Source organism: Brachyhypopomus gauderio, chromosome 1, assembly GCF_052324685.1.
Source record: "Brachyhypopomus gauderio isolate BG-103 chromosome 1, BGAUD_0.2, whole genome shotgun sequence".
Taxonomy (NCBI): Eukaryota; Metazoa; Chordata; class Actinopteri; order Gymnotiformes; family Hypopomidae; genus Brachyhypopomus; species Brachyhypopomus gauderio.
The window spans coordinates 42,776,010-42,784,694 of NC_135211.1; the positions used below are offsets into that span (position 1 = coordinate 42,776,010).

Genomic DNA, 8,685 nt, shown 5'->3' on the forward strand with positions numbered 1-8,685 from the left:
GTCCTGCTTTAAAAACGTGATTTGCATATCTGTCACGTGCTGCATGCCGGCGTGATGTTGGACACGCCCCCACGCGACGCTATGCTGGCGACTCGGCAACGGAGAGCGATTTTATCGCTTTCGGTGTGAACGCACAGTGAGACTGCACTGAGTGTTGTGGGCGGGGCTCACGGCCCAGAGGACAGCAACTAAAGAGCGTGTTTGTTCAGAGTCTCCAAAAGTCTAGACTGTGTGAGTTAAATGCAGTGATTTCTTTTCGTGTCTCACTGAAGACTAAAGCATTTATATTTACATCCCCGTCGGCGGTAGCTTTGGGCATGCGCAGTTCATTTGCAGTGTGGACGTGGAGTGGTGAGGGTCTGCTCTGAGTGTGAGACTGCACTAAGTGTTGTGGGCGGGGCTCACGGCAGCACCCGCTGGGGCTCACGGCCCAGAGGACAGCAACTAAAGAGCGTGTTTGTTCATAGTCTCCAAAAGTCTCCAATAACACCACAAAAAGTCGCTAGATTTGTCGCTAGTCGCTTTTTACTACAAAAAAGTCGCTAGAGGGTCTGAAAAGTCGCTAAATATAGCGACAAAGTCGCTAAGTTGGCAACACTGCGTGTGAGGCCAATCCATACACACTTAGCCGCGTTTGTCAGGTCACGTGACCCCGCCATTCACTCCCGCGCTAAGTAGCAATGAAAGCATAGAAAATAAGTCGGAGAGACGACACAAAGGAGGAAATAAGCGGAACTGACTGCAAGCACTTTAAAAAAAGATAAAATAAATTTAAAAATAAATAAAAATAAATTAAAAACAATGGAGAAGGAACTGCTCTCACAAGGAGGGGCACAAGCTATTGTGCCCAGCCAGATGGATCAGCCACCTGTGTGGCTGCAGGTTTTATTAGAAAACCAAACAAAATAACTGCAGCAGGTGTTATCCCCAGCACTGGCTCAGATAGCAGGAAATGGCAGAGAAATCATATACTGTGTCCAGCTCATCCCCTGTTGCAGGTGGCCAGGCTGAAGGTCAAAATCGTGGTCAGAACACTCCTGTCATGTTTTGCATTATAACATTTTCTTTTATGCAATTTTTTATTGGTTGCATTTCTGGTTAGACTAATATACCTACTTTGCTATCATTACTCTTATAAAAACAACCTGAGAGACTTTTATTTCGACAGCTCAGTTGAACGGGAAGTTTAGTTTCAGTTTTGACCTTACCTGCAGCAGAGACAGCTGCCTTGTCCGCCGCTCCTCATTTGCTACAGTTAATGCTTCCGTGTTGTTTAAGCAACGTCTGTAAGTATTTTGTTCATACATCAATGTTGGTGGGTTGAAAACGGAGAAGGGAAAGGAACTAAGTTTTTTCCTTTTTTATGATGTGGCGAACACATCGAGCTTAGCTACAGTGGCTAGTGTCTACTTTTACTATTTCTGATGTACGTTTGTATGTTTGTATTTCAGTTTCACAAAAAAAGATTCAGTAAAAATCACAAGAAAGAATCTGCTTCTGTGGAGTTTCTGAATCTCTGTTTAGCTGCTTGGATAGCTACCTTCAGCGAGGCCAAGACAACTCCCAAACATTATAAACCCAACATTGCTCCGGCTAGCTTGCATGACTTCTCCCCAGAGCTAGATGTGATTCACCAATACTCCCTCACCTCAGCACCAGGCACCAGGAGTGAAAATGTACGTGTGCTCAAAACCAGGAAATTGCGTGCGCACAAAAATTCTGGGCCCGTATTTATCAAACTTCTTAGAATTACTCCTAAGAAAGCTGCTAAGAATTGACTTATGTCTAAAATAATTCTTAGTTAAAAGCTGAGACTAAAAGTTAGTTATCAAGCCTCTCAGTCTCACTTTAAGCGAAGTGTAGGAGCAATTCGTAAGTGTCAGTCTCAGAGCTGATTTACGACACCTGGCTGTACCGCAAAGCTGATCCTGGATGACTTCGTTTCAAAACTCCCTGCAAGAACCAATCACTGGATCGGATTTCATGTTCAAGAATATTTCCTGAGAAATGTCAAGATAAAATTCAGAAAATGTTGAAATACCTTCACATTTAACTTAATAATGTTGCAGTCATGATTTTTGTAAAATAACACAGCGTATTTACGTAGTTAGTAAATAATCTTTATAAAAAATTTGTTTCCTTCTTTCTTTTGTTATTCATATGTTTTCTTTGATTTATTTTGGATACTGCATACATTCTAACTGAATCACATTCAGGCGGAGGACCACCGGGCAAGCCTCTTAGCGCAGTTTGTGAGGTGGTGCAGCGTATCATGGGGGAAGACACTGTGGTGATATGTGGAATGGATCCTGCATTAATGAAATTCTAAAGTATATCTCAAAGACAATGTTTTTAAAATTTATTTAGATTTGCACACAAACACTGTGATGCTAATAAAATAATTGCATCTGTCAGTATTAAAGCTCGTGCTCCCGACCCTGCTGGCTTGAGCGCAGATTCTCCATCTGTCCCTCCGTCTCTGACAGCGCTTCCAAACACCACCAGTCATGAATGGCCGGAGGAAAAGTGAGCGTCTGAAGGAAGTCTGGCAGAGGACTCACTCCCAAATGACATACAATAACTGACAAGGCAGAAGTCAAAGCTTAAAATTAAAGTATGAAAATCGCAGCATGAATATTACACTCTTGCACGAAAAAAAGAAAAAAAAATTTAACCCATGCTTATCTTAATGCCTAATTATTGTGCATATTTGTGCATTGTGCATATTTGTGTGCATATTTATATATCTATAAAATTTAAATGTGTACCTAAAATGAAGGTTCGCACGCGTCTCTGTCTTCTCAGTGCCATCTCAGCCCCCTAGTGGCAACTCTTAACGACTTATGAGTCCTCTGGAGCAGTCTTAACTTTTCGGGAGAGTAAGAGTGAATCTTATACTTGAGAGTTTTGATAACTGGCACTTACGCTTAACTCTGTGAGTAGGAGCAAATCTAAGAATTTTTCAGCACTTAAGTCCAAAATTCCACTCTAAGAAGTTTGATAAATACGGGCCCTGATTTATAAAACCCTGCGTACGCACACCTGCACGTTGTTTCCTCTTTATAAATCACAACCATCTTCAAACTGAGCGCAGCTGAATCAGCATCACGTTCCGCCTCCGCCCCGCCCACTTTTACCCATAAATGGTCAATGCAAATCACTCATAAATATTTAAATGTCAGCTTGCCCCATTCTTTTTGAAGCGGAATAATGGATGAGAAAAAGACGAAAAAATGAAAATTTGGAGAATGTGAAGTGGAAGGTCAGAGGTCGAGGCAAGGAAAAATGTGTTGTTTGGGAGCCTTAGTAGTGGAGTGACAAACAAACGCAAGTTTGTTGAGTGGCAACATGTGGCTGCAGCTGTTAACAATGTAAGCTCTACAAGCCGCACTGTTGCAGAAGTAAAAAAGAAATGGTCGGACTTGAAAGTAGATGCAAAGAAACGGATTTCTTTGCACAGGAAGAGTGCAAGTGCTACTGGTGGGGGAAAGGCCACACTTTCTCCGTCTCCTTTTCATGAGAGGATGGCATGTTTAATTGGGGAACCCCTGTTAAGTGGCGTGGTGACTGAAAAGGAGGGCGATACAGACTTGGCTGATGAACCCATCACTGGTGAACCAGGTAAAAACAAATTATCCATAATCGTACATAGTTGTAATAAAGACGCAATAATCAGACTTTTTTTCCTAGAATGGTTTATTAAATTATTTAACCATCACTGTTTTTTAGAGAGGACTGTGGGAGTGGACAGCAGTCATTCAGCTGAAGACTGCCAACCTGGCCCCAGCGGTGTCTCCGGTGCCCCGGTTGCCTCCAGCAGTGTCTCCGGTGCCCGGATGCCTCCAGCAGTGCACCACGTGCTTTAAGCGGAGGTCGTGTTCTGACTGAGGCTGTTTTACAAACACAAATAAACACAATTACAGCAATTGACAATTTAACAAATGAGCTTAAAGAGATTAAGGGGATACTGTCTGAAATGTCAAGTACATTAAAAGAACTTGTTAAAAAATACCTTAGCTTTTCTCTCCAATTATTTATAATCGACGCATCACGTCCTCGCGCAGTCTGACTGCTTGAATTACGTGCGTCAGGTCGGTAAACATGTGGGTCTGGTTCAGGGTCATTTGCTTGTTGGTCGGTCATTATCAGGGGGAGACCATTCTGCTGTGCCATGTTGTGTAGCACGGCACATGCTCTCACTATCCGGCAGACTTTTTCTGGGTTGTAAAGCAGTCTCCCACCTGATGCATCTAAACAGCGTCATCGGCCTTTTAGCAGCCCAATAGTGCGTTCTACAACAGAGCGTGTCAAGAGTGTGCACGTCATTGTAGCGTCTCTCCTCTGTGCTCTGTGGGTTTGGAAATGGAGTGAGGAGCCAGCGCTTGAGCGGGTAGCCACTATCACCTAAAGAAATTAATCAGAGATAATGTTGCATTTACTGCTAGGGCAACTGCTTAAATTAAAATAATAATACATTTTAAACTTACCAAGAAGCCAACCGTCCCGTACAGCTCCATTTTCAAGACGGGTTCCTACACTGCTGTTCCTCAGAATAAATGAGTCATGAGTAGAACCAGGCCATCGAGCAACTACGTTGGTTAAGGTCATTGTAGCATCGCATATGACCTGTACGTTTATAGAATGAATTTGCTTTCTGTTGATGAAAGCAGCTTCATTCTGGCTTGGTGCTCTTATGGCAACATGAGTGCAGTCAATTGCTCCGATTACATTTGGGAAACCGGCCACTGCTGCGAATTGCACTTGAATGTCAGCCTGTTCACTCAAAGTGTAAGGAAACCTGATGTACCGACCTGTCAGTTTTATTATGCCAGATAATACGCCTGACATCATGGAGCTTAAGGATGGTTGAGATATCCTCGACCTGTCTGCTAATTCCCTCTGAAAGCAACCAGTTGCCAGGAATCCAAGGGTTGTTAACACCTGTAAATGGACAGGTATTGCCAGATTTCGTAGTGTTGGTCTCTCCAAATCTGGACCCAACTCAGCACACATCAATCAATCAATCAATCAAATTTTATTTATATAGCGCTTTTTACAACAGTTGTTGTCACAAAGCAGCTTTACAAGTGCTGAGTCCTAGCCCCCAGTGAGCAAGCCAAGGGCGACAGTGGCAAGGAAAAACTCCCTAGTTTTTGCATGAGGAAGAAACCTTGAGAGGAACCAAGACTCAGGGGGGGAGCCCATCCTCCTCTGGCCGACACCGGTCACCATGACAACAACAACAATATAGACAGAATGTAGACAGAATGTAAAAGATGCAATAATGTCCATTTAGACCGAAAAAGATGTAATAATGTCCATCATGGTGTAGGCATCCGGTTAGGCAGGAGGTGGCTGGCCAGGATGGATCGCTTGTCTCTCCTCATCTCATTATACCTCAAGCAGGCGGGCAGCCATGTGGAGAAATGAAACAGGGAAAATTAGCTCTGTATGAGGACATATACAGGACAGGTAAAATTATAAACATTTCTGGAGTGTGGCAGCAACTCCGGCACTAAGTTAAATTATTACAGCCTAGCTAAAAAAAAAGGCAGAACCAGAAGGTAACAAAGGCTTGGGGGCATTCTGAGACAATGGCATCCGTCCACTGCACTGTCAATAAACTTAAGTGACCACGAGCAGTGACAGGATGACAGCACCAGCACCCCAGTCTACCATAAAACCCTTCGTCTATGAACCCCTGGATCTGTACCTTTATCTAAGGGGGATATTAATTATCAAATGCTAGACTAAATAAGTGGGTTTTCAACCTAGATTTAAAGATTGTGACTGTGTTAGAGTCCCGGACACATTTAGGAAGATTATTCCAAAGCTGGGGGGCCTTATAAGAAAAGGCTCTTCCCCCTGCTGTTACCTTGTTAATTTGTGGAACTAATAACAGACCAGCACCCTGTGATCTTAGTTGACGTGGGGGTTCATAGTAGGAAATAAGTTCCTGGAGGTATTCAGGAGCAAGCCCGTGTAGTGCTTTATATGCTAATAATAGAATTTTAAAATCAATACGAAATTTAACTGGGAGCCAATGCAGGGCTGATAGGACTGGTCTAATATGCTGAAATTTTCTAGTTCTGGTCAGAACTCTAGCTGCGGCATTTTGAACTACTTGAAGTTTATTTAGATTCCTATTTGAACATCCTGACAGTAGTGAATTGCAGTAGTCTAGTCTAGAGCTAACAAAGGCGTGCACCAATTTTTCTGCATCATCCTGTGATAATGCATTTCTTAATTTGGCAATGTTGCGGAGATGTAGAAAAGCTATCCTAGTAGTATTATCTATATATTTATCAAATGATAGGTCGGAGTCGAGTATGACGCCTAGGTTTTTGGCTACTGTGCCAGGTGTAATGGGATAGTCTGCAAGATTAAGCATTAAATTTGGAATTTTCTGTCTTGCGGCCTTAGGGCCCACAAGGAGAACTTCTGTTTTGTCCTCATTTAATTGTAGGAAGTTTAGAGACATCCAGCATTTAATATCTCTTACACAGGCCTCAATTTTTCCTAAACTGAGTTTGTCATCGGGTTGACACAGTGTCAAGAGAATTGCTCTTGGAAACCTAAATCGGCTCATTAACCAGTCATCATCGTTTGCGAAAAAATCTTCATGATCTCGAAAAATACGTTGTCGCCTTATTTGGCGGCTCGCTAGGTCTTCGAGTAATGCCAAAAAAGCCATTATGACAGACAGCGCATTTACTTGCAATTCTCTATTTAACCAGATGATGTCACTATTTCCCCACTCTCTCTATCTCTCTCTCCGCAATGTTTTACAGGTTTACGGCAGCTCTAGAGTTTGCTTAAAACTACGCACGTTTTTACGCCACATACTTTTTTATAAATCACAGTTTTTGCACAAGATGTTGCGTGCGCACATTTCAGACCCTTTATAAATGAGGCCCCTGGTATGATGGAAAAAGTGCCTATTCGAGTGTGCAGCTTGTCCCCCGTCACTACCAGTCTTCCTAAGGGTACATGCCTGGGAATACTTGTAGAGACATATAGGCCTTCCCCTACAGCACATCCAGGAAGGCTAAGTGAAGTTCAGTACCAGTGCCATGAGGAGAGAACCCCCAAAGCTGACCATGATCCCAAATGGTGGGAAGAAGTTTTGGACCAGAACAACAGACAGGCAGACACAAACTTCCCCCCGCCGCTGGTGCATCGCATAAAGTCCTTAAGTGCCCTGGATCTGCCTCTCTACTTGAAAGAGCTTTTCATATCTGCAAGCATGGGGCCTGTGTGAACAGCAAAAGGAAAAGCTGCTGCTCCTACTTTTGAAGTACCAGTCAGTATTTGCTGCGAGTGACAGAGACTTGGGACACTTCAGCACTGTTACCCACTGCATAAACACTGGAGATTTATCAAAAAAAATCAAAAAATCAAGCAGGCGCAGAACCTCAGATTCCAGTAAACCTCACTAGTAATGTATTTATAGATTTTCTTGATAATAAAATAGAGAATATTAAACAAAATATAAAACCTTTTATTAGCAATACAACTGGTATGTCATCTGGTTTGGTTGACATCGATTTAAATCGCATACTGGGAGAAAAACTTGATGCTTTTCATCCACTCCCACAATCAGAATTAGAGAAAATAATTTCTTCCTTAAATTGTGCTACCTGCACACTAGACTCGGTTCCATCAAAGTGATTAAAAGAGGTATTACCAGCGGTAACTGAACCTCTTCTAACTATAGTTAACTCATCCATTACAATAGGTCACATGCCCAAATCATGTAAATTAGCAGTTATTAAACCTCTGATTAAGAAACCAAATCTTGATCCTACTGTACTATCTAATTATAGACCCATTTCAAACACATCATTTATATCTAAGATCATAGAAAAAGCTGTTGCCCAGCAATTATGCCTATATCTGCATAGGCATCACATATTTGAAAAGTTCCAATCTGGTTTTAGGCCCCATCACAGTACTGAAACAGCATTTGTTAAAGTAACAAATGACCTCCTCCTTGCTTCAGATCAAGGTTATGTATCGCTGTTAGTGCTTCTTGATCTTAGTGCAGCTTTCGACACAATTGATCATAGGATCTTGCTAGAAAGGTTAGAACGCTGGGTTGGAGTCTCTGGCACAGCCCTTTCATGGTTTCATTCTTACTTAACAAATTGCTATCAGTTTGTAGAGCTCAATAATATTCCATCCAAACGTACAAAAGTTAAATATGGGGTCCCGCAAGGCTCCATTCTAGGACCACTATTGTTTACATTATATATGCTACCATTGGGCACAGTTATAAACAAACATGGTGTCAATTTTCACTGCTATGCAGATGACACTCAACTTTACATATCAGCCAAACCTGATGACAAACTCAGTTTAAGAAAAATTGAGGCCTGTGTAAAAGATATTAAATGCTGGATGTCTCTAAACTTCCTCCAACTTAATGAGGACAAAACAGAAGTTTTGGCCCTAAGGCCTCAAAACAGAAAATTCCAGATCTAATGCTTAATCTCGCAGGCTACCCCATTACACCTGGCACAGTAGCCAAAAACCTAGGCGTCATACTCGACTCTGACCTATCATTTGATAAATACATAGATAATACTACTAGGATAGCTTTTCTACATCTCCGTAACATTGCTAAATTAAGAAATGCATTATCACAGGATGATGCGGAAAAATTGGTGCACGCCTTTGTTAGCT

At 42.1% G+C, this 8,685-nt stretch overlaps 1 long non-coding RNA gene across 1 annotated transcript; it reads left to right on the top strand.

Annotated features, from left to right (window-relative positions):
- The first annotated feature begins 1,222 nt into the window (after nucleotides 1–1,222).
- Nucleotides 1,223–3,828, top strand: LOC143527561 (uncharacterized). The gene is made up of 3 exons (XR_013134171.1): nucleotides 1,223–1,286; nucleotides 1,452–3,621; nucleotides 3,730–3,828. It is a non-coding gene; the product is annotated as an uncharacterized LOC143527561 (long non-coding RNA).
- The last annotated feature ends 4,857 nt before the right edge of the window (nucleotides 3,829–8,685 follow it).